General features: G+C 39.9%; 1 long non-coding RNA gene across 2 annotated transcripts in view; it reads left to right on the top strand.

The window, feature by feature from the left end:
• The window catches only part of LOC138756246 (uncharacterized), a 42,701-nt gene extending 20,259 nt beyond the window's left edge, over nt 1–22,442 (top strand). For both annotated transcript variants that reach the window (XR_011352902.1, XR_011352904.1), the window contains 2 exons: nt 699–1,058; nt 22,290–22,442. This is a non-coding gene — a long non-coding RNA (uncharacterized lncRNA). The remainder of the gene's footprint in view (nt 1–698; nt 1,059–22,289) is intronic.
• Nucleotides 22,443–25,387: the final 2,945 nt, after the last annotated feature.

The following is a 25,387-nucleotide window of genomic DNA, read 5'->3' on the forward strand; positions in this document are numbered from 1 at the left end:
ACCTAGTAGCCATTAATCATCACTCTGTCTTTTTGTTCTTTCCGATGTCGGCAAATCCTCCCTCCTCAAACCTCTGTGTGCTAAAAAACATTATTCATCTACAACAAATTTCTGTTATGATTGAAGGGCATAAAAATGAAAGGTTGGATTATTTCTCTCTCCATTAGTATTGCCTAACAAGTTAAATATTTTCATTATAATTTAAGAGATAAATACTATATACCCCATGCACATACTATATATTTATAGTTTTGATTTTTATTAATCCACTGTACTTTGCTTTCGCATTTTCTCATGACCTCTCTGCCTCTGGGTGTGTGCCACACGGCCACAGCATTTTAAACATCATTGTTGTCATTTTACAGCTTCTTGAGATGGGTAGACAAGTTAGGAGGAATCCAAATTCCACGTCCCTGTGCCACAATGCAAAGAATTGTGGACAAATTTCCCTTTGTGACCAAATCAATATGCATCTCTCATGTACCACGACAATATATTATCTGGTTATTTGTGGTACAGTACAACTGTGATTATATAAAATGGCCAGAACCGGGCCCATTTCAGATAAATGGGGTTTTTTTCTGGTTTAAAAAATAGCCCAGAAGCAACAGCAAGTCACTTGTAACAGTGTTTATACAACAACAAACAACAGGGAAGGCTTTTTAAGTATTTAAGTAAAGTTTAATTCTCACCAAAAGGATGTTGGGCACCGCTGATCACCGACACTTCTCGCCCAATGGTCCCGCTTCTGCCCGGGAGCTTGAGTTGCCCGCTGCCGCTGGGAGGCCAAGGACCGCTGCTGCCAGCACTGGGAGCCCGAGGTCTGCTGCTGCCGGCGCCGGGAGCCCAAGGTCCGCTCCTGCCAGTGCCGGGAGCCCAAGGTCCACTGCTGCCAGTGTCAGGAGCCCGAGGTCCGCTGCTGTCGGCGCGGGAGCCAGAGTTCAACTTCTATCGGTGCCGGGAGCCTGACGACCCCATTCAGTTTGGCTCTGAAAATATTTTGGATAAATGAAGATTTCAGATATCCTCATTTCAGATTTTGGAGAATCTGATTTCAGGTAATCGGAATTGTACTGTATTGATATTTATATCTGCTGTGGTGATAACTACAGTTCTGGTCTACATCTGTAGATGTGAAGCATTCTTCAAAGTTCTAAAGAGCAGAAAGGAGCAACATAAATAAAATGTTATTAGTTCAACATAAATAAAATGTTATTAGTTCCTACTGGGTTAGATTGTAGACAGCTATCTAATAGGAAAGAAATTCCTGAATAATTGCTGCCTATTGAGTTCAGTGACATTAAAATTAAAGTGGATTCTACAAACAGCAGGCAATCAGTTTGTCACTTAGAGAAGACCAAATCTCTGTCCTAGTTTATTCCTCCAAAATATAAATTTCCAGATTTTTATTTTGAGGCATCAATTCCAAGTGGAATTTCAAATTGATTTCCTCCAAGTCCTATCTTTTCTGTTGATAGATGGCTGTCTGGAGAGAGAGGGAGTTAATGTTTTGGAATGGGCTCATTCATGTAGCTGGACATTGATCTGGAGATTGGGTGTGGGCTGTGTGTACATTGCATCTTTTCATCTCCTGCTTCTCCCTTTTGTGATTAGTGAAACTGTTGTATGCATTTGTTTAAATTTGAGCTCATTTCCAGGTTTTATACATGCTCCTCTTTTTTTATATATATCTTTGTGCTTTCAACAATCTTATCTATTCACATAACCTTTGTTTCTTTTTTATCGGTGTTGTGTTCAATGCTTCCATTAATAGCTAATTGGAATGATACACTCCATCATTCAGCAAAAATCATACTGCTTTTTCATCTCTATATTTTTTACATGAAGCCCTTTGCCTTAATTCCTTTCCTTCTGATCATCTTAACATGCTTGTCAGCCTGTTATATTTCATTTGCAGAATTACAAGCCTTAAGCACAGTAAGATGGAAATTTATCTTAAGTAGAAACAATAATTGGGGAATTTAGCATGGCATATCCATTAAATGACTCATTGTCTTCAATGAAACTGAATAACAGTCCTTCCCATACTGTGGCCAAAGCAATTCTCTAAGCCCATAATGTCTTTTTTACAGATGCCGACTAGCCAGTTATTTGATTCCTACTCTTCATTCTAGTTTTCCATCTTTAAAAATCTCAAGAAAGACCACTGTTTGGCACAGGATCCAGTTACGCTGTTTTGGACACAGCAATCAAAATCGCAGACCCCATCTAAATAATAATAATGTTTGACATTAATGCACAGGATTTATTCTAAGTTCATGTCAATCTACTGAAGCAATTATATTTTTACTCAATTATTTTAAATCATGTTTGTTTTAAGAAAGGAAGAGGCCAGAAGAGAAAGAGTTAAAACCATTTGTACAGCAGAACTGCCAGTTCTTCAAAAAACAATGGGAAGTTGATGTGAAACAAGTTATATTGCCTCTCCAGATGCATGCTTGTGTTATTATTCTATTTACACGAAACATGGTTGATACTAGAATATAGCACTTTAGAAAATGAGAGGAGAGTGGATTAATATGAAAAAAAAAGTAGATAAAAAAGATTTGCTGAGGAAATGCAGGAATTTCAATATAAATGTCATTATTCAAACAATGACTAATTAGTGGTCTGGATAGGTGCAGGCATATGTTAAATGACAATACTAGAATATATAATAGATTGAATTCATCACAAGAAATCAAATTTTAAAAATATCTTTTCCAACAGCTAGCACATCCCAAATGAACAATTTTATGTCATATAAATTCTGCATGAAAGCTGGTTCATACGACAAAATGTTATCATTCTCACTAAATGATTGTAAACTGGCCAGGTTAGACAAGAAAGGTGCACATTGTATGGGAAACTGGAAATTCACTTCAGGTTCCACCTTTTCAAGGGTTCCATTAAAGGAGATGATTTTACTCTAGATGCTCTTTCAACCTTTGCAATAGATTCATGTTTTATTTCACTTACAATAAAAAAGATCGGTTTTTAGGTGCCAATGAGAAAGGTCATCAATTGAAAACTCGAACTTTGTTTTTTTCCATTGATTCTCTCTACCACCTATTTTGGCATCATTTGCAAATCTAGCCTCAAATCCATCTATTCCAGAATCCAAATTATTTCTATACAACATTAATAAAGAAGCAGCCCCAACATTGACACCGGTAGAACACCACTGGTAACCAGTAGCCAACCAGAATAGGATCCCTTTATTCCTACTCTCTGTTTCTAGTTGATCAGCCAATGCTCTACACATTAAAGTATCCTTCCTGAAATTCCATGGGCTCTCCTCTTATTTAGCAGTCTTATGTGTGGCACCTTGTCAAAAGCCTTTAGAAAGTCCAAATACACCACATCCACATCCTACTTCTGATCTCTTCAAAAAAATTGCAATAGGTATGTCAGGCATGATTTTCCTTTAAGAAAGCTATGCTGACTTGGACCTTTCTTTTCAAGAACTTCCAGATATTCTGTAACTTCATCTTTGACAATCGAATGCAACAGCTTCCCAACCACTGATGTCAGCCTAATACATCCACAATTTCCTCTCTGCTGCCTCGCTCACTTCTTAAAAAGCAGAGTGACATTCATGATCCTCCTGTCAACTTGAAACATTCTAGAATCTATTGATTCCTGAAAGATCATTACCGATGCCTCCATCTTCTCTACAGCTATATCCTTCAGGATGTGTTTCATCCGGTCCAAAAGAGTTATCTACCCCTAGACCATTTAGCTTCCCAAGTACCTTCTCTCTTGTGATCTTGACAGCACTCACTTCCTTTTCCAGAGACCCATGAGAGTCCTCTATGATACTAATGTCTTCCACAGTGAAGTTCCCCCTACTAATGCTGAAAACCCTACTATTCTATTGAGAGATTGGTGGTCAGAGCCCTCTGTACAAACAAGATAACTCTCTTTCCTGGTGCAAAATCATTGTGCTAGCTTACTGTGCCAACTCCAGGTACCTGACATGAATATCCCTGCTGAATGCATAACGAATATTGTTTTGAATTCCTCTGTTCTAAATTTGTTAAGCATGAGATAAAACACCAAACCAAAACAGAAGAAGCTCAAAGCTCTCATCAGTTCTGACAAAAATTGTGGAAAGAAAAACAGATGTTTCAGATCCAGGCCCTTCATTAAGAGTTCTAATGAATAGGCCCTTATCTGAACCATTGATTGTTTATTTATCCACAGATACTGACTCACCTGTTGAGTTTTTCCAATAGTTTTGGTTTTAATTTCAGTTTCCCAGAAATTACAGTTATTAATCTTCTGATTATGCCCCAAACCCTTGCTTGGTCATTCAGAGTTTTACAGGGAAGTGAAAGATGGGACGATTGTTCAACCAGAGTGCTTGGTTCCAGGCTTCACCAGGACCATGAGCAAGGAAGTGAATTCCATTTATTTATTTGTCCTTTTCAAGATCTGGGCATTGCTGGCAATAATCAGAAATCATTTATTGCTCATCTTAGAGGTGCTGCTAGTGCACTACTTCTTTGAACCACAGTAGTCCTTCGCTTGAAAGTATTCCTGCAGTGCCATTGTGTGGAGATTTCCAGCATTTAAACTGATGATAGACCAGTAATATATTTCCTAATCAGGATTGTGTGAGACTCGGTTCTCACTCTCTCCTGCTAAGGAGAGAGTGAGTACCCTTGGGTGTGGGCAAATTTAGACTAAATATGGCATCAATGAGCACCTTGGAAAAATGAGGTACCTGGAAATCAGGGAGATAAAACCTGTCACTGCAGGACTCACCCACAGCATTAAGGAAAACAATTGCAATAGTTAGAAATCATTATGGCAGGAGTTCCTGCGGCAATGCTTTGAGGTGAATCATCTTTAGTTGCTTTATCAATGACCCTCCTTTAATCCAAGGATCAAAAGTGGCAATGTCACTAATTGTATGTTGTTTAATTTCCTTCATAATACCTCAGAGAAATAAGCAGTCTATACCTACACACAAAAATGGTAGCACTGCCAGAGCTGCTGTAAGGGCAACACAGCCATTGATGCATACCTGGGAGAGCAGGGAGTAGGGAGTGGAGACACAGCGCTACTCTTCATCGGTTGCACCTCAGCCTTCAAAACCTTTATACTCTCAGTGCTGGTCAACAAATCCTGGGTCTCTGCATCCCCCTCTACAAATGTATCCTAGATTTCCTCTTTGGAAGACTACAGTCTACACAAATTGTAAACGACATCTCCTCCTCACTTATGATCAACACAGGCGGACCTCAAGGAAGAGTGCTTAAACCATTGTTCTACTCACTCTACACCCATGACTGTTTGGCTAGGAAGAATTCAAATGCCATCTACAAATTCGATGATGATACCATGGTTGTTTGCAGAATCAGCGATGGCAATATGTAATCATACAGGAGGGAGATAGATCAGCTGGTTAAGTGGTGTCATGACAACAACCTTGCACTCAATATAAGCAAAAACAAGGAGCTGATTGTGGACTTCAGGTGGAAATCAGGAGAACGCAAGAACTTTAAATTCTTGGATGTCAACATCTCTGAGAATCTATCATGAGGCTTCCATGTTGACGCTGACCAGCGGCTACACTTCATATTAACTTTGAAGATATTTGGCATGTCATGAAAGACTCTTGCAAATTTCCACACGTGTACCATGGTGAACATTCTGTCTGGTTGCATCTCTTTCTCGTATGGAGATGCCAATGCACAGGACAGGAATAAAACTCCAGAAAGTTGTTAATTCAGCCTGCAACATCACAGGCACCAGTCTTCACTTAATCGAGTTCATCTACAAGAGGCGCTTTCTCAAGAAAGCCTCTATCCTCAAGGACCCTCACAACACAGGCCATGTTTTCTTCATACTGCTTCCATCAGGAAAATGATACAGGAGGCTGAAGATGAAAACCCGGTGGCACAAGAACAGCTTCTTCCCCTCTGAATGGACAATTAACCACAGATACTACCTCCTATTTTATGGATCTTTGTATTTATTTTTGAAATGTAATTTGCAGCAATATTTGCACAATAATGTGCTGCAAAACAATAGATTTCATAACATGTTCATGACAATAAAATCTTTCTCTGATTCTGATTGAACATTATGACAAACAACATTCAATCTTGAGTAGCGACTTCGATCCAATAGTCGATTGGAGGCTAGGTGAGACATTTGTTCATGGCGCATTTAAATTATTTCCAATACAAAACCAGATGTATTTAAATCCTTTATTTAACACATAAACTGGTAACTATCTCCTTTAACATTCAATGAAATAAATATTGATAACATTTGTATTAAATCTCCATGAATATGAACTAACATTCATGAAGACACCGAAAGTTATGACAATCTCACTTACCCTCCTTCTACACTTTCGCCACGTTTTTATATGAGCTCTACAAATTCCGATTCACACCATACATTACGCGCAAGCTCCAACTGGCACTCTAATAAATGAATGCACCGCCCATGGTCCAGATGGCACTCTAATATACTAATGTGCTGCGTATGCTCCTGGAACTCGCCTATGCACACAAGAACAAAGCCTAGCCAATTGACCACAGAACATCAACCTAACAAGGTAAGTAAACAAATTATACATTTTGGCTTTTATACTTGGGCTGATGAACCTTAGAACTATAGAAAATTACAGCACAGAAACATGGACTTCAGCTCATCTAATCTGTGCCAAATGATGTGTTTGCCTTGTCCTATTGACCTGCACCCATTCCATACCCCTCCCATCCACATACCTGTCCAAATTCTGCATAAATGTTAAAATTGAGCCCACATTCACCACTTCCGCTGGCAGCTCATTCCACACTCCCAGCACTCTCCGTGTGAAGAAGTTCCCCCTAATGTTCCTGCTAAATTTTTAACCTTTCACCCTTAACCCCTGTCTTCTGGTTTGTATCTCACCTAACCTCAGTGGAAAAAGCCTATCTATATTTACTCTGCTTATACCCATCATAATTTTAAATACCTCTATCAAATCTCCCATCATTGTTTATAGCCTATCTCTCTATCTGTGATGCCACTTTCAGGGAATTATGTACCTGTATTCCAAGATTCCTCAGATTTACTGCACCACTTAGTGCCCTACCATTCACCATGTATGTCTTTTCTTGGTTTGTCCTTCCAAAATTCAACATCTTGTCTGCATTAAATTCCATCTGCCATTTTTCATCCCATTTTTTCAGCTGATCCAGATCCATCTGCAAGATTTGAAAACCCTCCTCACTCTCCACTACACCTCCAATCTTTGTGTCAACTGAAAATTGCTGATCGAATTTACCACATTATCATCCAGATCATTGATATAGATGACAAACAATAATGGTCCCAGCACTGATCCCTGAGGCACACCTCTAGTACAGATTTCCAGTCTGAGAAACAATCATTCACTACAACTCTCTGAAGGGGAAATATGTTTAATGCTATCTGCATTAGGTGTGTGATGGAATACACATCCTTATCTGCCTGCATCTGGTAGGGTGTGCCACCCACATATTTTAAAAAGGCCTCAATCGTACCAGTGCCAAAAATGGGTGTGGTAACCTACCTAAATGACTATCAACCAGTAGCTCTCACATCCACAGTTATGAAGTGTTATGTAAGGTAGTCTTTATGCATATCAGCTCCTGTATGAGTGGCAACATGGATGAGTTCCAATTTGCCTACAGCAGTAACAGGTCTTTGACAGATCCCATCTCACTGGCTCTACACGAAGCATTGGAACACATGGACAGCAAAGACACATACATCAGGATGGGCTTTATCGACTATGCCATTCAGCACTATTATCTTCTTAAAGCTGATCAGCAAACTCTGAGACCTGAGGCTCAATGGCTCACTGGGCAATTAGATCCTGGATTTCCTCACCTCCAGAAAAACAATCAGGTAGGACTGGTAAGAACATCTCTTCCACAATCTCCATCAGTGCTGAGTACTTAGCCCCCTGCTCTACTGTATGCCTTGGAACAACAATAATACCATCTACAAATTTGCTGACAATAGCACAGTAATGGGTTGTATAAAAAGGGGCCACTAGTTAACATACAGGAGAAAACAACAGCCTCACACAAAGCCAAGGAGCTGATTATGGACATTAGGAAGAGAAAAGCAGAGCTGTATGATTCAGTGATGGCTGGGTGATCAGTGATGGAGAGGATGCGCAAATTTAAATTCCTGGGAGGCACTATATCAGAGGACTTTTCCTGGACCCAACACATTAATGTCACTATGAAGAAAGCACGTCAGCACCTCTACTTCCTCAGGAGTTTGCAAAGATTCGTATGCCATCGGAAACCTTGGCAAACTTCTACAGATGTGTAGTGGATCATGTGCTGACTGTGGAAAGTGTGCTGCATCACAGCCAAATATAGGGGTACCAATGCCTCTGAGCAGAAACCCTGCAAAAAGTAGTGGACACAGTCTAGTACCTCACAGGCAAAACTCTCCCCATCATCGAGAAACTCTACATGAAATGCCGCCATCGGAAATCAGCAGAAATCATCAAGGATCCACACCACCCAGGACATGTCCTCTTCTTGCTGCTGCCATAAGGTCAGAGGTATTGGTGCAACAAAACTTCTACCACCAGGTTCAGGAACAGTTGTCCTTCATCATCAGAATCCTAAACTTCAAACTCAATCAGAGACTCATTTAAGGACTCTTACTTTGCACAATACTTATAACGAAATATTTTAGTTATTTCTTCTGCAGTCAATTTGTTTACATTTCTTTCTATTGTTTACACTTCTTTCTTTTGGATACATATCTTATATTGAGTACAATTTTTGTTTGCTCTACAGGAAAAAGAATCTCAGGGTTGTATGTCATGTCATGTATGCACTCTGACAATAAATCTGAACTTTGAATAACATTCCATAAGCTGAGTGGCTCACCAAAGCTTCACACATTGCTTCTCTGGAACCTATAGTCTCTAACACCTGGAATAAAGGGCAGCTTCCATTCCAAGTAAAATAAGACCCTGTCTGGAACTGTGTTGCTTTCTTTCATTACCGCTAGCTAGAATTTTAGAATTCTCTTATAGGAATAGTGAGAGTGAACAGTGGCTGAAACAAAATGAAGGGCTACATTTGCAAGAACAATTAGAAATGGATAATAAATGCTAGCCTTGCCAGAAATGACTACATCCTGTGAATAAATGATCTATTGAAACTTACTATTCCTGTAAACTATAAATGACAAATGATCAATCATCTCATACTAGATTGGCCATTTAGATGATATTTAGTATAACCTGAAAGAGCTTTTCTTGTTTTGATTATATTATTTGTTTCCCTTTGATTATTTTATGTAATTTGGATTTGGTTAACAAACTATAGGGGGGGGGGGGTATATTTTTTTTCAACATTCGTGTAATTTAAGGCTGCAAGAGTTCAAATTTCATCCTTTGACAAAATGTCAATCCCTAATTTGCTATCGTGCCAACTTTGGATGTAAAATTATGGACAGGAGGAATGTCAACTGCCCCATCTTCCTGCCAACAAATGTAATTCCATCAGAATTCTATTCAGAAGTTGTGGCTCTGGGCCACATGGTGGATTATAGACTACAAGTGCCTGATTCAGGATATTTTTTTCATGTGCTTGATTACAAAGTAAACATTTGCTTCTCACACTTAAGGAATCATGAATCTACCCTCAACTAAATTTGTAACATTTTATTTTACATTTTTCAAACTAAAATTGATTTCCCTCAAATCTCGCAAATCAATTGTAAACTCTTATGGCGGAAAATAAACTATTCAAGTTATCATGAGCTGAGAAATAATAACTCGGTAACATTAAATTGCTTATTATATCCCCCAGAATAATTGATATTTTTGGCATTACCACATGAAATTAGAGCTTCATAAGGCATGTGGGTAAAATTCAACTTATTTTATTACTGGTAATTATATTTGCACTTATGCCAGTAACTCTCTTGAAAATTCAGTTTATGTTAAATGCATTAAAATTTACCTCCTTTACGATAGAACTAGAAAAATCTATTTTATGTTTTTTAAAATGTAACCACATCACAAAACAATCAATCATGTGTATTTGTATTTCACGTCCATCCTGCCCTTTTTACTCTCTTTTATTTAAGGTAATACCTGAATTGCTCAGTAGAATAGGCTCATCGAGTGCTCAAAAGACCATCTTCCATGATGATGTCAACCAGAGAACAGATGCAGAGCACTTTGTCATAGGTGCAGTTAATAAACCCAGTCTTGCTCTCACCTGATGTCCAGCAGAGGTCAAGTGGGCACAGATTAATCATTTTGACTCCTCTTCATAAATATTAAGATTTCATATTCACTAAAAGGAGTGACCAAGAGGATTATAGCGCAGAGATGAACCCTACATCTTCTACAGCCGACACAACTTATTCTCCTCAGTGAGAGTGGGTAAATAAATCCAAGTTCCATAACATAGATGCTAAACTGGTGTCTTTGGCTTGTCAGATAATAATTTTTTTTAACATTTTGGTGCCCTGAGAGTAGATCCAGTCTCAAATGCATTGACATCCAGTTGACAGCATGGGTTAAACTGGGAAATTTAAGCAAATATTACTCAACAGGTTTCTACATCAGTTTTGTGCTGCTAAACATTTAGGTTGCATTAAAAAAATGTGCTCTTCTTTGCTTACATGATTCTGAATCAGAATCTACTGGATCGACATGAACCTGGGTCCTGAAATTCATGATTTTGCAGCAGCAAAATTACAGGTGCAAAAATTATAGGTGCAAAAAATTACAGGTGCAAAAATTCCTAAAAGTTACATTTTAACAACAAAATAAAGTGCAAAAGAAGAGAAAAAAGTGGGATCATGCATGTGGGATTCATTGTCCATTCAGAAATCTGAAGCTGTTTTTTGTACTGTTACGAGCCTAGAGGACTCCAAAAGCCCAGCAGAAATAGATGTTCACCAAGATAAATGGTTACTTAAACTTAAACAAAAATTGTTTTTAATTATCTTTAAACATGAAAACAGAATCATACTTTAACTTATCACTATTAACTTAACTAACCTAACTTAACCCCCTTCTAATTCTAAGCCCCCTTCTAATGTGTATGTAAGTTCAGAAAAGTTACTTGATTCACCGTCCAATCTCACTTCTCACTCCTCCATGTTTTCTGTTTGAGGGCAATTCTTACACTGTGCACAGAATTTAACATTTATGAAGTTCACCAGGCTTTGGTGCTTGAAAGGTAAATGGTTACCACTCAGGAAGATTCTTGTTGGTTTTCAGAGAGAGATTTGTTGTTCGCTGGATATCCACAACTAATTATTTGTGTCTTGCTGAAGAAACTTGCCCTCTCAGGGTTCTCCCAATGATAACCTCTTTCTTTCATGTCACCACAGAGTTCCTTATCCTTTCTTATTTCAAGTGAAATTAGGCAGCCAGTCCTCTCCTCTTGCATGAACCGTAAGATCTTTGACCTGGCTGAATTAAGCACTCACAACCCATCTTCCAAATGGGGTTTGCCACAAGCTTGCCAGCTTGCCATGTTCCAGTCCCAGTTGCTGCTGCTGACTGTAAAACTTCAGAACAGATTTCTGTCTCTCTCTGTCTGCCTGTCTGTCTGTCTGTCTGTCTGTCTGTCTGTCTGTCTCTCTCTCTCTCTCTCTCTCTCTCTCTCTCTCTCTCTCTCAGAGACTCTCTCTGCTTGCAAAACCACATGACCCTCTTAGAATAGGAAGTTCCACTCCAGACAGCCCGCGGCTCTGAGAGTTCTTTCATCTGTTGTCTTTTTGTAAACAACAATCCATTAATGAAGTCTCTTGGGCACTTCAATGCTTTTGCAAAGGCTCTTGGCGTCAGACTGTCTAGCATGAGCAGAGCTCCAGTATTTTTAATAAGATCTGTTTTAAAATGTTTTTGTGTGACCTACACTAAGAACCCTTCCCCAATTTATCTCCCAAAACATATCTCTATACAATACAAACACAACATAATCTGTCACACTACCATTGGATATCCGCTTTCAGGTTGCAGTGAGAAGAGGGCATGGCTTGGGTGGTAAGGGTCCTTGATGATAGAAACTGCTTTCTTGAAACACTTTCTCTTATGGGTGTTCTTAATGGAGTGATGACTAATGTCCATGATGGACATAACCTGAGTTCATAACCCACAGCAGCCTTTCCCTGTCTTGTGCATTGACACCTTCATACCAGAGAGTGATCCAGCTAGTCAGAATGCTCTCCATGTAGAACCTGTAGAAATTTGCAAATCTTTGGTGATCTACCAAATTTCATCAAATTGCCAACAAATTATAGCCACTTGCAAGCCTTCTTCATGATTGTATTGACGAGAAGGCGAGGATAGATCTTCAGCGACATTAACACCCAGGAATTTGAAATTCTTTACCCTTTCCACTGTTGACCATTTGACCTGGACTGCTTTGTGAACTCCTGGTTTCCCCTTCCTGAAGTTCACATCAGTTCCCTAATTTTGCTAACAAGTGAGTGCAAAGTGTAGAGATCACATACTTACCTGAGTCATGAGCAGTGCCGGACACCACTGATAACGTATCAGAGACAGTGTGTGAGAATAATAGTGTGCATGCATGGGTTAGTTCAAAGTCCTGCATACATGGTGATGGATCTGGACACAGGAGGAGGAGATTGAGAATGTCAAGATCACCCATGTTGCAGAAAGCCAATGAAATGTTCAGAGGGGTTTGGGTGGTTGGTGTTTGGTGAGATAAAAATGTAATGTTGTTTCTGAGAGGAATAAAGAGAGTCAACTCCATTTTGTGCCAGAAAAAAAAGTGAGTATATTCTTTAAATTGTGTGTATATTGAGTAAATTACTGCAGCTACAAATGTTGTTGTTGTGACACCACTCAACCAGCTGGTATATCTCACTCCTGCACGCTTCTTAACATAACATAACAATTACAGCACGGAAACAGGCCATTAGGCCCTTCTAGTCCGCACCGAACCAAACACCCCTTTCTAATCCCACCTCCCTGCAAAATGCCCATAACCCTCCATCTTCCTCTCATCCATATACCTGTCCAACCTTTTCTTAAATAATACAATTGACTCCGCCGCCACTATTTCTCCCGGAAGATCATTCCACACAGCTACCACTCTCTGAGTAAATAAGTTCCCCCTCATGTTACCTCTAAACCTCTTCCCCTTAATTCTTAACTCATGTCCTCTTGTTTTAAACCTTCCTCCTCTTAACAGAAATAGTCTATCCACATCCATTCTGTCTATCCCTTTCATAATCTTAAATACTTCTATCAAATCCCCTCTCAACCTTCTACGCTCCAAAGAATAAAGACCCAATCTGTCCAATCTCTCCCCATACTCCAGATGCTTAAACCCAGGCAACATTCTGGTAAACCTTCTCTGCACTCTCTCCACTCTGTTTATATCCTTCCTATAATTAGGCGACCAGAACTGCACACAGAACTCCAAATTAGGCCGCACCAACGTCTTATACAATCTCAACATCACCTCCCAACTCCTATATTCCATGCAATGATTGATAAAGGCCAGCATACTAAAAGCCTTCTTCACCACCCTATTCACGTGAGTTTCTACCTTCAGGGAACGATGTACCGTCACTCCTAAATCTTTCTGCTCTTCTGTATTCCTCAATGCTCTCCCATTTACCACATATGTCCTATTCTGATTCTTCTTACCAAAATGAAGCACCTCACACTTATCAGCATTAAATTCCATCTGCCATTTTTCAGCCCACTTTTCTAAGCAGCCCAAATCCCTCTGCAATCCTTGAAAACCTTCTTCATTATCCACTCTTCCACCTATCTTAGTATCGTCTGCATATTTACTAATCCAATTCACCACCCCATCATCTAGATCATTAATGTATATAACGAACAACAATGGGCCCAATACAGATCCTTGAGGCACACCACTGGTCACCGGCCTCCAACCTGACAGACAATTATCCACTACCACTCTCTGGCCTCTCCCTTTCAGCCAATGTTCAATCCATTTGACTATCTCAAAATTTATACCTAAAGACTGCACCTTCCTAACTAACCTTCCATGTGGTACCTTATCGAAGGCCTTACTGAAGTCCATATAGACAACATCCATTGCACTACCCTCATCCACATTCCTAGTCACCTCTTCAAAAAATTCAATCAGATTGGTCAAACATGACCTTCCTCCCACAAATCCATGTTGAGTGCTCCTGATCAGACCCTGTCTATCCAGATGTTTATAAGTACTATCTCTAAGAATTTTCTCCATTAATTTACCTACCACAGACGTCAAACTTACAGGCCGATAGTTGCCAGGCTTCCTCCTTGAACCCTTTTTAAATAACGGAACCACATGCGCAATGCGCCAATCCTCCGGCACTATCCCCATATCTAATGACATTTGAAAAATTACCGCCAGAGCCTCTGCTATTTCCTCCTTCACTTCTCTCAATGTCCTGGGGAAGATCCCGTCTGGTCCCGGAGACTTATCCACCTTTATATTCTTCAAAAGCCTTAAAACTACACCTTTTGTAATCTCTATATTCCCCATATTTACCCAATTTGCTTTTTTTATCCCACATCTCCCAATATCCTTCTCCTTAGTGAATACCGAAGAAAAGAAACTGTTCAATATCTCCCCCATTTCTCTAGGTTCCACACACAGTTTTCCACTCTGATTTTCTAAGGGACCAATTTTGTCTCTAGCTTTCCTCTTACCATTAACATATTTGTAGAACTCTTTTGGATTAGTTTTCACCCTGCTTGCCATAGTTTTCTCGTACCTTCTTTTAGCTTTCCTAATTCCTCTCTTAAGATTCCTCTTACATTCAATGTATCTTTCAAACATCTCCTTAACTCCATGCTTCTTATATCTAATGTACGCCTCCCTTTTTCTTCGAACCAAGTTTCCAATATTCCTTGAAAACCACGGCTCTCTCAAACCTTTTGCCCCTCCTTTTAACCTAACAGGAACATAAATCTTTTGCACTCTCAAAATCTGATCTTTAAAAGACTTCCATCTCTCTACTATATCCTGCCCATAAAACAAATTGTCCCAATGCACACCCTGCAAGTCCTTTCGCATCTCCTCAAATCTAGCTTTTCCCCAATCAAAAACCTCAATCCTTGGCCCTGATTTCTCTCTTTCCATAATGACATTGAAGCTGATGGCATTATGATCACTGGACCCGAAGTGCTCGCCAACACTAACCTCCATCACTTGACCCATCCCATTTGCCAACAGTAGATCTAACACTGCTCCTTCTCTGGTCGGCACCTCTACATATTGTTGTAAAAAACTATCTTGCACACATTTCACAAACTCTAACCCATCCATTCCTTTCACAGAATGTGTTTCCCAATCTATATGTGGAAAATTAAAATCTCCCATAATTACAACCCTGTGCTTATCACAAATATCTACTATCTCCCTACAGATTTGCTCCTCTAGGTCTCGGTCCCCTCCGGGTGGTCTATAATACACCCCTACAAGGGTAACCTCTCCTTTCCTACTCCTCAGTTCCACCCAAATAGCCTCTGTGGATGTGCCCTCTAATCTATCCTTCCTAGGCACCGCTGTAATATTTTCCCTGACAAGCAATGCAACCCCACCTCCTCTTGCCCCTCCGACTCTATCACACCTAAAACAACGAAACCCAGGGATATTCAGTTGCCAATCACATCCCTCCTGCAACCATGTCTCACTAATCGCTACCACATCATACTTCCAAGTATCAATCCACACCTTCAGCTCATCCACCTTTTTTACAATACTCCTGGCATTAAAATATATGAATTTCAGGGATTTCCCATTTTTTAATCCCTGTTTTCCCTCATCTTTAAGAACAACATTATTTACTTTTCCTGACAATCGCCCTTCATCTTCTTCCAGAGCATTTCCCTTCTCTATCACCTGCCCATCCATATTCAAATACTTACTACAAACTTTCATTGTTTTCATTCTAACCTTCTCCTTACTGCTCTGTACTATTTTGTTCCCTCCCCCCAACCATTCTAGTTTAAAGGATCCTGAGTAGCCCTAGCAAATACCTCTGCCAGGATTCTGGTCCCCCTGGGATTTAAGTGTAACCCGTCCTTACTGTACAGGTCACATCTCCCCCAAAAAAGGTCCCAGTTATCCAGAAACTTAAAACCCTGCCCCTTACTCCACCCCTTCAGCCACGTGTTAATCCTCCACCTCATTCTATTTCTATTCACACTGTCACGTGGCACAGGGAGTAATCCAGAGATTAACCCCTTTGCGGTCCTTCTTTTTAACTCCCTACCTGACTGCCTGTACTCACTTTTTAGGACCTCTTCTCTAATTCTCCCTATGTCATTGGTACCTACATGTACCACGACCTCTGGCTCCTGTCCCTCCCACTTTAGGATATCTGGGACACGAGCAGCAACATCTCGGACCCTGGCACCAGGGAGGCAAACCACCATCCGGTTCTCCTTGCTGCGTCCGCAGAATCCCCTATCCGTCCTCTTAACTATGGAGTCTCCTACCACAATTGCCCTCCTCTTCCTTTCCCTTCCTTTCTGAGCTACAGGGGCCGACCTCGTGCCGGAGGCACAGCCACTGTCACTCCCCCCAACCTTGATGTCCCCCTCAACAGTGCTCAAAGAGGCGTACTTATTGCTGAGGGTTACATTCACAGGGCTCGTATCTGGCACCTTACGTTCTTTTGTCCCTCTCCTAACAGTTACCCACCTTTCATCCTCCCGTGGCCCTGGCGTGACCACCTGGCTGTAACTCCTGTCTATGACTACCTCTGTTTCCCTAACCAGCCTGAGGTCATCGAGCTGCAGCTCTAGTTCCCTAACACGGTCCCTGACAATCTGCAGCTCGACACACCTAGTGCAGATATGGACATCCGGGAGTCTGGAAGACTCCAGGACCTCCCACATCCGGCACTCCCGACAACACACAGCCTTAACTCTCATCCCTTACCCCAATGAAGTAGTAATGAAGACTATCTTAGCTTTCTCGCCGCCTGCTTTCGCCGAAGCCTGATGAGCCAAAGCCTGGAAGTCCCACTCCTTCACTGGGCCACTCACTCGCTGGGCCGCTCGCTGTCCCTCTTATTTATTGGGCTTTTACCAATTAACCCCTTCACACTCTCCTGTACGCTGGCTCGACCAATGGCTGCCTCCGATGCCGACTCCTCCCCGCAGACCCTGGTAAGAGACTTTTTAAAAAGTTTTCTTACCTGCCCTGGACTCTTTTCTTTTCTGTCCTTCTCTCCTCTCCTCTCCTCTCCTCTCCTCTCCTTTCCCTACTGCTAAGCTTTGTCCCCAGTAAGAGTCTTTAAAAAGACCTTACCTTCCCGTCACACTCTCCTGTACGCTGGCTCGACCAATGGCCGCCTCCGACGCCGACTCCTCCCCGCAGACCCTGGTAAGAGACTTTTAAAAAAGTTTTCTTACCTGCCCCAGACTCTTTTCTTTTCTGTCCTTCTCCTCTCCTCTCCTCTCCTCTCCTCTCCTCTCCTCTCCCTACTGCTGAGCTCTGTCCCCAGTAAGAGTCTTTAAAAAGACCTTACCTTCCCGTCACACTCTCCTGTACGCTGGCTCGACCAATGGCCGCCTCCGACGCCATCTGTAATTCAGCCAATAAAGGTGTCATCGGTTAATATGTAGATAGTAAATCTGAGTGCACATGCCCATGTGTACACTATAGAGGCAAAGGAGGAAAAGGTGGGTGATATTGGTAATGGGATGGAACAGATGACCGTATATTTCAGTATACATGAAAGCCAAAAAACAGGGTTCGACTTACATTCTGGATATACTTTTGAGACCTTAAATTCAGCTCAAAGTCCAATCCGTGCTGATCCGGCCTATAAGTCAATCGGTGAAAAACAAAAAAAAACTGACTGCAAGAGATTTTCATTGAGATTTTTATTGAAAACAACAACACAATTAGTACCCTTCAAAATCACTCTCACTAGCATCCTCTGAAGCAAAGACGGCAGCAAGCACATCCGTAATCTCACTGTTTAAACAGTCATCATATGGGTTCCACTCTGTATCTTTTAGGGCTGTTTCAGCTTCGTCGTCAATGTTCCACAATAAATCATCTTCCTTGTCATCAATTGCACAAGAGTTACAGCACTTTTTAAATAATCTTATCACAGTCTCTACTTTAACTTTGTCCCATGCCTTGATCACGAAGTTACACAGCACATCAAGTGATGCAGCACACATTGCCCCACTTTTTATAAACGACTTTTCTGGACTCAACATCCATGTATTCCATTCCTCACGCACATGGTCTTTGAATGGCCTGTTCAAGCAGATATTGAGAGGTTGCAATATAGACACCAAACCACCTGGGATAACTGCCATGTAAGTCTTATGTAGTGCTGATCTACTTTTAGTCTTCTCAGTCAAGTGGTTACGAAGCATATCCCAGAGCAGCAAACTCCGTTCTTTGCATAAACCACCTGGCCGCCTGTTCCGCACATTGTCTATCCATAGTTTTACATTATTTTCATCCATCCATCCTTTTTCATGAAAAAGTACAAAAATACCTGCAGGGAATTTGATTTTCAGTTTAATTTTGTGTTTGAAGATTACCATGGGTCTTAACTTTGTCCCATTGGCCATGCACAATAACATCTCAGTAAACCTAATCCTTTTATGACCTGTACTTCTGGTTGGCACAGTTCTAGCACCTTTCAATTCCACTGTTCTGCTGTCTATCATGTCGAAATTCATGGGGGTTTTGTCCATGTTTCCGATATTTGCCAATGCAAATTGGTGTTTCTGCTGGTTCCATATAATAAACTGGTGAAAACATAACTTTATGATCAAGGTCTTTTGGTAGTTTCTGTGCATTTTTGTTTTTTGGCATAATACCAGATTTTTCCTGTTCATGGAATGACTGAACCAGCCTACTGTAGCCTGAGGTCGTGTGACTTGGCCTACTGCAGTGCAAATGTTCTTAATTTATTTCGGGTGACGATATAGCAATCTTGCCTCTGTTCACATACCCATTCTGCAACGTGATTTTCCAACTCTGGCCTATGAGTGTTTCTGTTTCTCAAAGAACATTGCCTTTTTGGTATTTTTCTTAAAGCCTCTTCTTTCTTCCTCCAATCTCTAACCAACTTCTCATCCACATCCAATTTTGCTGCAGCAATTCAGTGTTGGTTTTCTTGGCCATTTCTATCACTTTCAACTTAAAGCTCACTTCATATTTTTGTCACGTGCTGTGCTGTGTGGATTGACCCTCCATAATAGCAGTCACATCCAGCAAACACTCAGCAGATCAACCCGTGTGATCTATGGGGGGGGTCGATGTATACACTGGTCAATAGCACATCTTAGGCATCACTAGCTTTGGGGGGGTAGGGGTTGCTTTATACACTGGTCAATGGGGCACCTGAGGCAGCCAGAAAATGGGGGTTGACTTATATGCCGGATATTCCATAAACCCCTTGAAATGAAGCTGCAAAACAGGGGGGAGGATGGTCAGCTTGTACGCCGGTTGACCTATATGACAAAATATACAGCAGTTTCAAAGACAGGGAGGACATGTAGTTTCCACTGGAATTTTAAAAAGTTACGTTCTGCTGATTCATCCATCATGTTCTCAGAAGGCAATATGCAATCTCCGAAGTATAACTCCCTATGGAAAAGAAAAGTTAATGCTGTTGAAAGATAAACAGACTCAAATTTTAATTCAGATGAAAAATATAGTCATGATAATGCTTCTTCTCAATCATCACAGCTACAACTTTGGAATAAAAATTCCATTCAATGAATGTGACACTTTATCCAGATTAAATAAACTGTAAATGAAGTGAATTTATAGGTATAATGAAGTGCATTAACAGAAATAATCTTTCAGCAGTAAATGCAAAATAAACTATAGCATTCCCTCTCCTCAAGCTACCAGTTTTACAATAAAAAAAACACTTTACTGCCAATTATTCAATATTTCAGGATATAACAAATCACGTTTCTATCAAAGTTACCCCTCAAATAGCAATGCACACAATCAAATTCCTTCACTATTTGAAGCTAACTTTAGCATTCCTACAACAGATAAACTGAAATAATGTATCCAGGTTTTTTTTTCATAAAACAGCACTAAACCAACTTCAATGCATTAATAAACTCATAATATACTATTACAAGTAATACATTGTCCTAAATTAAATCCACATGATTTATGAGGTGCTAACTCAACAGTTCATAGAAAATAATAATAAGTCCAAGTGATGTAAAATCTCCTTCAACATTATGGTTTAAAATGGTTAATTTCATTGTTTTTCTGTTATATTTCAGTCAAGTGTGCCAAGAGGAAACTGTCTCATAGTAAGAAAAGAGGCCACTTCTAACCAAATCTAACGCCTACATTTTTCTGGAGGAGCAAATTAGAACTAAGGTCTTCAGGAAATCATTTGGAATACTTAAACTAATTGGTAATTCTGGGACATATTTCACCACTCCTCTAGGCAAAGAAGTATGTTCCCTAAAAATTTCTAAAATAAAATTTATGCCCTCAATACAGGCATACTCCAAAGGTAATATGATTTCAAATGAGTGCTGCTCATCTTCAAATATAAAATTTTATTTATTCTATGAATAAAGAATTAATATTTGGCATTAAATTCAGGGAAAACAAAGAAAATATTCACATCGTATATCTAACAGCTATATTATCTAGAAGTGGAGAATGGTAAACTCTGGGTACTGGTCAGATGTATACTATTGATTCCATTGCTGTCCTTCCAACTAACATTCAAGAATTTAGGCTCAACTTCATTTACTTTATGACCCCGATTTACACGCTTGATATTGTAGCATGCGTTCTGCTGAGTTGGTGTTTCATTCTTGCATTTTTAACGCTCACCCAGATAGTTTGGGCTTGTAGGGCATGGGGTTGAGTCGGCCGCGCCAGTGTGTTTAGACAGCCTGTTTCTGCCCACATGTTTCTGCAAGATGGCTCCTTTGTCCAGTGTCAAGTCTTCTGTGTTTGTTGATTTTGTGTTTTGTGTATTTTTTAATTAATTATGTGAATGTGAAGCATTTTGGAGCAATATTCCATTATGTTTAAAATGTGCTATATAAATAAAATATTCAATTCATTTTTAAGGGTTGAGGCCTCAAAGAATAGAGTCACTATCTAATACAATAAAAGTCCTAAAATCCAGGGATTGGATTGGTCTGGATTTTCGGGTTTTCCAGATTCTTGGGTTTTCTAGATTCTTGTGCAGTACTTTTAAAATTCCAATGTAAGGGGAATAAAGAAGAGATGAACAGGCAAATTTTGATAGTTGATTACTAAAATATTTTTTCACATTAAATACAAAGTACAAAAAAATCTTTATTTGTTTATTTCTGCAACTTCTGTGTATCTGTGGTGCTTCTGTATGCACACACCTCCCCCTCCCCATCACCTCCATCCAGAACCACAAACAGACCATCCTGATGAGGCAAAGCTTTACATCCTCATCATCCAATTTAATCTACTGTTTTCGGTATCTGATATGGCCACCTCTACATTACTGAGACCATACTAATCACCAAGCACTTACACTCTGAGGGTTCAACATGAGCTTCCTGTAGCCAATCATTTTAACCTTCCCAACCACTCCTAAGCAGTCCTTGGTCTCATCCATTGTCAGGGTAGGAACCACGCAACATATTCCTCCTGGACAGCTTTAAACCTGACAGCAAAAACAATGATATTTCTAACTTCAGTTAATCCCTACCGAATATTTCTAACTTCAGTTAATTCCATACCAAATCTCCTCAAACACCTCACTGGTGAGCCTTGTTCATGATTGCATCAACATGGAGGCTTCAGGACAGATCCTTGAATTATTTCTCCATTATTTCTCCTCCATTATTTCCATTTCTACTTTACCTACTCCAGTACTTACTTTTTCCATGTCTTTATTTTCTTCTACCCTGAATCCTTTACCCCTTCCTCTACTTGTCTCTCCAACTCTCACACCTACTGTATTATACCCAATCACCTCTGGGGCTGTCCCCCAGCTTCTTTCCCCCTTTAAAGGGGCAGCATGGTTAGCACAATGCTATTACAGTGTCAGTGACCTGAGTTCGAATCCCTCATTGTATGTACATTCTTCCCATTTCTGCGTAGATTTTCCCCAAGTGCTTTGGTATTCTCCCACTTTTCAAAATGAACTGGGGGTTTAGGTTCATTGAAGCTTTTGGGAAGCATGGGCTCTCAGACTGGAAGAGCTGTTACTGTGCTGTATGTCTAAATTTTAAAAATAAATCAAATTGAATATTTTTATATTTCACCTTTTATTCTTTATCTTTATCTTAGTCTGGATAAAGGGCCCCATCCTGAAATGTTGACTGATCATTTCTACCCGTGGATTCTGGCTGAATTGCTGAATTCTTCCCGCAATTCTTTGTCTGCTCAAGATTCCAGCATTTGCAGCTTTTGTGTTTCTCTGATTAAACAACTGTTTTTCGATTCATTGTTTTGCATCAAGTTTTGTATCACATTGGCATTATTTTAATACAGTATGATCACTTCCAGTGCTTGCCTGAACTTATTAACATCGCATTAATTGATACAAGCCTACACTTCATTTTTTAAAGATGAGCTCTTCCAACTTTCCACTGACTGAAAAGAAGTTGTCTTCAGCTAAGTATGCAGTGCCACGTTTAACAGAAAATAGATTGGCCAAAGCTGCTAAGAAAATTGGGGTTGAATGTCTACTGATGTTCTCTCAAGATACCTTGCTAGCTTGTTCAATGTCAATATGACAGAAGAGAAATACAGGTGAAATTCTGGGCAAATCCCATTTGCAAAATCTTGATCACATCCCTTTCCCAGCTCTTCTATCGAAGATCCAGTAGAAAAGAAATAAAACCTTTCCCATGTTAGAAAGCCTTGCTGTCCTTGCCCTCCTTCAACCCCATCACTGCAGCAAGATCAGTCCAATAAGACACAGAACTGGATCTCCGAGGATCTGTCCTGGAGCCTCCATGTTAATGCAATCACGAAAAAGGCTCACCAGTCAGGTGTTTGAGGAAATTTGGTATGTCACCGACGATTCTTGAAAACTTCTACAGGTGTACAATGGAGAGCATGCTGACTTGTTGCATCACTGTCTGGAGTGGAGTTGCCAACTCTTAGGACAAGAATAAACTCCAGAGGATTGTTAACTCGGCCTGCAACATCACAGGCACCAGACTTCACTTCATCGAGGACATCTACATGAGGCTTAAAAAAGCAGCCTATATCCTTAAAGACCCCCACCACCCAGGTCATGCTAGCATTCTGCTAGCATCGGGAAAAGGTATAGGAGTCTAAAGATGAGCACTCAGTGGCACAAGGACAGCTTCTTCCCCACGGCCATCAGATTCCTGAATAATCAATGAACCAAAGCCACTCCCTTACTTTTTGTGCACTATTATTTTATTTTTTATATTTATTGTTGTAAGATAGTTTATAATATGAATGCTTGCACTATAATGCTGCCACCAAACAAAGCATTTTGTGACTTGTTCATGACAATAAATTCTGATTCTGATAAACAATGCTGGTAGAGTGACTGGATTATGACCTTTCCATATAGCACATGGTAAATATTACCATTGTAGAGAGTTCTCATCATGTTCACCTAACAGTGTGACATTCAGACAGAGCAGTCATTAATTTTTGCATCGCAAAGCAAGGTGGAAAAATACCTCACGCATGAACAAAATATGCTCCACACGGTGGCCTTTACCCACATTGCAATTAACTGCTAGAATGTGGTTAGCTTTACTGCTGGATCTGATTGTTATGGGTGTCAGATGCTTTGCTAACTGTGTGAATGATAGAGTTACAGCAAAGAGATTTACCACACAACACACTTTCAATGATACTCTTGACTATATTTCAAAGCAACGCAGTGTGCAACCCAAGCTTCCAGCAATGAAGTTGGAGCCATATATAAGAAAAACAGGCCACATAGTAGCTTCATAAAAATAATCAGTACATTCTTTTCAAAATATTTGAGGTGTCAGCTATAACGCAAAGGCAGAAGGCCAGGAAAGGAAATGTTTGGTGGGAATGGATGGAATACGCAGTGCGGTGGGCTGTGAAAAAGAAATCCAAAAATTCTTCTTTGGAGCCAAGATGGGAAATAATTAAGATTGAAGTCTGAGTGTTTTCAAAACATATTCTTTCAGACAAATATTTTTGGACAAATATTTAACAATATACCAGATTGAATATAATCAATATTCTAAATTAACATAATTATTTGTAAAAATGCTTGATGATAGTACAATCAGATACATTGGTTGCTTTGCATGTTCAAGGTGCCATCAACTACATACTGATACGATCTCCCTAATCAGTGTGCAAACAATTATATAAACATGCATAATGAAGTTGCATTTATGGAAATACAATAATATGGGAAATCAAAGAAGGAATGAACTTGAAGCCCTTTAAATCTGTTCTGTTACCCAAGAAAGGCAGCCTTTATGCCTGAACCTTGACACCACACATCATGGATTTAAGGCAAGCCTGGCTCAAACATAGAGGGGAATATCCAATTAAATTTTTAGATTATTATGACAATGTCCTTCCATATGACTTAATAAATCTAAAACTGCACACCCGCTGGATCAGAATTAGAATGTCTCAGCAGCCTTCTCAACCAAGGGAGCCCTTTCCTTTGGAGATCTATTGAGGCAAATCTTCCATCAAGAGATGCAGTGAATCTATTGGCAAACTCCATGATGGAGACAAATAGCACAGCCTTTTGCTCAGCAGGATGCCAGGATTGTCTGCAGAACTTCATGGGTTTGCCAGCCCCACCAAGGAACCTTCATCACTGCCACAAAACCATTGATATTAACATAAGAATGCAGCTTCAAGAAGAAGATGAAGTTCAAATTTATGATAATCATACAATTGTGTAGAACAACTGGATGAAACAGCATTCTTTGGTGTGAAAACATGCAGATGCATTTGTAGACATAGCACACAGGCAATTAAGATGCAGTACATATATAAAAATGAATAAATATTGTTAAATAAATAGTAGAGTCTCAAAGAGATTGTATGAGCAGTTCATCAGTCATTCAGTGGTCTCACTGCCCATGGGAAGAAGCTGTTTCTCAGCCAAGTGGTTCTGGCTCTGATGCTCCTGTATCTCTTCCCCGACGGGAGCAGCTAGAAGATGATGTGTGTGGGGGGTAAAAGCAAGGAAGAACTTAAATGCTTGCCTTAATTCAATTAAAATTATTTAAATATTTTAGTTGTTCTTTTTAACCTAGTAACTTTAGTTCTTAATCAGAACTTCTATACTATAATTATAATTTTAACAAGTCCTGAGTGACTGTGACCATATCACAATCCTTGAGTTTAAACAGTTATTGACAATTTGACTCAAACCATCAGATTGGAAGGCATGT

This window comes from Narcine bancroftii, chromosome 3 (genome assembly GCF_036971445.1).
Source record: "Narcine bancroftii isolate sNarBan1 chromosome 3, sNarBan1.hap1, whole genome shotgun sequence".
Lineage (NCBI taxonomy): Eukaryota > Metazoa > Chordata > Chondrichthyes > Torpediniformes > Narcinidae > Narcine > Narcine bancroftii.